At 36.3% G+C, this 5,226-nt stretch overlaps 1 pseudogene across 1 annotated transcript; it reads left to right on the top strand.

Annotated features, from left to right (window-relative positions):
• The first annotated feature begins 3,398 nt into the window (after positions 1-3,398).
• Positions 3,399-4,903, top strand: LOC311608871 (60 kDa heat shock protein, mitochondrial-like; annotated as a pseudogene). The gene is made up of 2 exons: positions 3,399-3,591; positions 3,688-4,903. The product of its transcript is annotated as a 60 kDa heat shock protein, mitochondrial-like (transcript).
• The last annotated feature ends 323 nt before the right edge of the window (positions 4,904-5,226 follow it).

The following is a 5,226-nucleotide window of genomic DNA, read 5'->3' as shown; positions in this document are numbered from 1 at the left end:
CTATTTAGTGAATATTTTCACGTGGATAAGATTCTGATAGAACTTCCCTTGAGTATAAAATTTATATTTAAAATACAGTGATTTTTAAAATAAGCACTGCAAAGGCACTGTTTATAATATACAACTAGAAAATTGCTGAAAGGCAATCACATGTTCAGATACTCAGAGAACTGGAAAATAGCCATACATGGCTAAAAGATAAAAGAAAGTTTACTCCATTATCTTCTTCCAAATATTTATTTATTTATACCCTTACCTTGCTGGAAATGCAAGACTTTGCAAACACAGGGCAAGTGAACTATACCCATGACTCATCTTCTGCATTCTTAAACAATTCTCATTCAATATCTAAAAACTATTTCTTAATGTGCAATCAGTTAAGCAAACACAAATAAACAAATAAAGGTTTACTCAAATTGTAAGTTGAAATGATCCAATAGAAAACAGATGCCATTTATTTATTGTGCTTCTGTGCACATATTTGACCACTATTTTCTATTGTGCTGTACTGAATCTTCAATATTGGCTACCTAAGACCGGGGGGGGGGGGGCATGTAAAAGGTTCATTGGCTTGAGTTGATCCATTCCTGGGATTGTTTCACGTAATTATCAGTGTCTATTAGGAAAGGTAAACTATTGACCTCAAAATGAGTGGTAATGTTTAGCATGTAACTTAAACCTTTATAAAGCCCTTTTCATTGAGTTATTTTAACTTATATTTATTTTACATTTTCTGAAAATAAAATCAAATGTGTCATAATTAAATTTGTTCAAATTTTGGATTTGAGAACAATCAGTTAACATTACAAATTTTTGCAATGGGAACTAAGGGTTCTGACCAAACCTATCACCTACTCCCTTTCAAAGGAACAAGTTTCTCATTGGCTTCTGGGCTGATAGGTTTATAAGGTGATGGCAAGGCAATCAGCTACCATGAAAATGAATCCATGGCATTGTCCTTTGAAAACTCCACAATGAAACAGTAACAAAACCAGCAAAATGCTAGACTGTAATAGTTTTCTGCCTTTGAAAACAATTTCAATAAAGAAAGTGGATTCACAAAATAAAGTAATGTAAATGCACAGTAATTTCTCATATGGATTACAGGTGTATTAATAGTATACACTGGAATGTGAAACAGGAAATAGCATTTAAATGAACTTAATATATATTTGAGTTTTTCTACAAAATCCTGCTTAAATTATTCCTACCTCCTTTATACATTTTAATATTTGCAAATATAATCAATATATATCTTCTCATCAAAGAATTAATATTTTAATAAAATTGAGGAATCTTATTTTTATAAGTTTTGTGTATTTTTCAAGTTTTGTTAACTTTTAATCATTATAAGTATTTCACAATAGAAATAATAACAAACCCTCATGAAAATGTAATATTTGTAAAGGTACCAAATACACTGACAAAACTTATTTCTTGAGAGATATTCTTTCATGCTACATTTTCTGTAATTTCTTTACTTTATATCATTGTTCAAATTTTATTACATATATCATGAAAATGTCACTGATCTGATAAATATGGATCAATGAACAGTCAAAACTATGACCTTTGAAAGAAAAAAGAAATATGGAAGTATCTGTATTTATGGTTTATTACATGCCAGGTGCTCTGTGAAGGAGAAAGAGATAGCCATTTAGATTATCACTGCATTCTAAAATATAAATGCTCTCACCATGCCAAAGAAAATATATACAGAGAGATATTTTAAATCTCTATAAAATATTCTTTATTGCATCAGAGAAAATTGAAGTCCAAAGTCATCTTCCTTTTTTTCTCTTTCTGTCTCTGATTAACTTGTATCAAACAGGACCTTCTGCCAAAACAAAAAAAAACAAAAAAACTATTAGCAATGCCTAAAATTAAAGCAAACACCAAACAAACAGCAGTTTGAAGGAAACTTAGATCAGGCAAGGAAGTCAGCATTCAAAGTGCCAAGTTTCCAAAGAAAAAGGAAACATGGTGATGAAATTCTTAAATTTATCATGCTTTTTAAAAAATTATTTTGGACATTTAAAAATTCCCAAGGCAGGACATAGAGGCTGAACAAAAGTATTTTCTCACAATATTTTCCCTATTCACTGGGATGGGAATGGTAAACTATTAGATGGCATGGTTACCAAGGCAACAGTAACCTGAGGACCAACTTGGGTAAGAAGTAATGAAGTAAATATTAGTGGTCCTCTTCCATCTGCCTTTTACCAATTCCTACTCTTTGTCTGATGCACATTAATTTATTAATGTTAACACCTTCAGGCTATTTGGGAAGAAACTGATAACTCTACAAAGCCAAAGGTATACTTTTAAAATCTGCTATGGCAAGGAAAAACAATTCTTCCTGTCTACCAAAAGGAAGGAGACACGGAGGGCTCCAGATGTAAAGCCAATGAAAACATATGCTGAACCTATAAAAACCAAGTCAGAAGAGATCAGCTCTACCAAAGCCTAATGCCACCCCTAAAGTTTTGAGCCAAATTGGATCAAGTCCATCTATTTACAAAACATGCTCAATAGTTAAGTAAATTATTTCTGAGCAAAGCCAGAATTAATAAAAAAAAATTATACTTTTTTATCATTGCATACAATAATTGACATTAAGTTGACAATTATCAGCCTCAATACGGGAATAAATATCACAAACAAATGAGAGTGGAGTAGTGTTAATATGCATATCCCTGATTGCTGAGGATGTTGGATATTTCTTAAAGTGTTTATTAGTCATGTCCATTTAAAATAATAATAATTCTCTATTCAGTTTCAAAGCCTATTTTTAATTGGGTTATTTGGTTTCTTAATGAGTTTTTTATTGCTGTTCTTTTTATACTGTCGAAATTAATGATCTCTAATATACATAGCTGTCAAAGTTTTCCTTCATCCTGTGAGGTGCTTCTTCAATTGATTGACAGTTTCCATTGCCATTCATGATGACTCATGAATGGAGGAGGGGCTTACAAGGGTCTACTCATTCTTGATGAATTTCTGGATATTGATTGTGGAAAGGGGAGCAATTTTCTTCAGTTGTGTGCCCACTGGCAAGGACCCTATGCTCTAATAGAGAGTTCTAAGCACAAGGTCATACAGACAATCCCGTCTAGATCCAGTGAATCCCAAAACAACACAAAAAGACAGGAATGTTGTAAAGAGATATGTTGGGAAGACAGGGCTCAACAGAGGTAGAAGAAAAAGTAAGACAGTAAGGTGGTATTATTGATCAGAATGGATTATGTACAAAACTGTCAAAGGAGAAGTGTGTTAATAAGGAAGATTAGAAAACGAGAGTAAAGAAGAAAACAGAAGCAAGACAACACTATGACTTCAGATCAATTGCAGTCTGGGACAAATCTCCCCAAGTGCCCTCCCGCTGCCACCCTGCCAAAATGTACCTGCCCGCCCTTCACCAGATGAGACCAGTGTCCCGGGCACTGGATCCTCATCTCACTCGGGCCTATGCTAAAGATGTAAAATTGGCTGCAGATAGTCAAGCTTTTAATGCTTCAAGGTGTAGACCTTTTAGCCAGGCTGTAGCTGTTACAATGGGGCCACGGGGAGCAATTGTGATTATTGAACAGAGTTCAGGAAGTCCCAAAGTAAAAAAAAAAATGGAGTCACTGTTGCAAAGTCAATTGACTTAAGGGATAAATAGAAAAACATCAAGCTAAACTGAAGAAATTGCTCAGGGGGCTGGAACTTCTGCAAATGGAAACAAGGGCATTGGAAACATCATTTCTGATGCAATGAGAAAGGTTGGGAGAAAGAGCATTATCACAGTGAAGGATGGAAACCCCCTAAATGATTAGTTAGAATTATTAAAGGCATGAAGTGTGATATGGCATATATTTCTCCATACTTTATTAACAAATCAAAAGAACAAAAATGTGAGTTCCAAGATGCCTATGATGTGTTGAGTGAAAAGGAAATTTCTAGTGTCCAGTCCATTGTACCTGCTCCTAAAATTGCCAATGCCTATCGGAAGCCATTGGTCATAACTGCTGAAGATGCTGATGGAGAGTCTCTAAGCACACTGGTTTTGAACAGGCTAAAGGTTGGTCTTCAGGTGGTAGCAGTCAAAGCTCCAGGGTTTAGGGACAATAGGAAACACCAGCTTAACAATATGGCTAGTGCTGACAGATAGGACAGTATTTGGAGAAGAGGGGTTGAATCTAAATCTTGAAGATGTTCAAACTCATGACTCAGGAGAAGTTGGAGAGGTCATTCGCACCAAAGATGACATCATGCTTTTGAAAGGAAAAGGTGACAAAGCTCAAATTGAAAAACATGTTCAAGAAATCACGGAGCAGCTAGACATGCCAACCAGTGACTATGAAAAGGAAAAGTTGAATGAGCGACTTGCTAAACTTTCAGACGGGGTGGCTGTGCTGAAGGTTGGAGGGACAAGTGACGGTGACGTGAATGAGAAGACAAACAGAGTTACTGCTGCTCTCAGTGCTACAAAAGCAGATGCTGACGAAGGCGTTGTTCTAGAAGGGGGCTGCGCTCTGCTTCGGTGCATCATCCCAGCCTTGGATTCACCAAAGCCTGCCAATGAAGATCCGAAAGTAGGTATAGAAATTATTAAAGGAGCACTCAAAATTCCTGCAATGACTATTGCTAAGAACTCAGGTGTTGAAGAATCTTTGATAGTTGAGAAAATTCTGCACAGTTCCTCAGAGATTTGTTAAGATGGAAATTCTGCGAACATGGTGGAAAGAGGAATTATTGGTCCAATAAAGGGTATAAGAACTGCTTTACTGGATGCTGCTGGGGTGACCTCCTTGCTAACTGTGGCCGAAGCTGTGGTGAATGAAATTCCTAAAGGACGGAAGGACCCTGGGATGGTGCACTGGGTGGAATGGGAGAGGGTATGGGAGGTGGTGTGTTCTAACTCCTAGAATAGTGTTTTGCCCTTTTCAGTAAATTGTGACAGGAATCTCAAGGCAGGTTCCTCACCGCTAACTTCAGAGAAGTCACCTGAGGAAAATGACTGAAAAGAAGGCTGGCTGGTTACTGTAACCATCAGTTACTGGTTCCCATCAACAATAATGCTTTACTGCTGCCGTTGTTCATGCGTACAGATAATTTATTTTGTACTTTTGAATAAAGACATTTGTGCATTCCTGATTCTGGGTGCAAGAACCATATGCCAGTGTACTGCTTTCACCTCAAATCACTGAGGCATTTCTACTGTTCTGTTGCAGTCAGGATTGT

This window comes from Acomys minous (assembly GCF_964271855.1).
Source record: "Acomys minous genome assembly, chromosome: 11".
Lineage (NCBI taxonomy): Eukaryota > Metazoa > Chordata > Mammalia > Rodentia > Muridae > Acomys > Acomys minous.
Note: the sequence above shows the minus strand (reverse complement) of the source record. Positions and strands in the feature narration are given on the sequence as shown.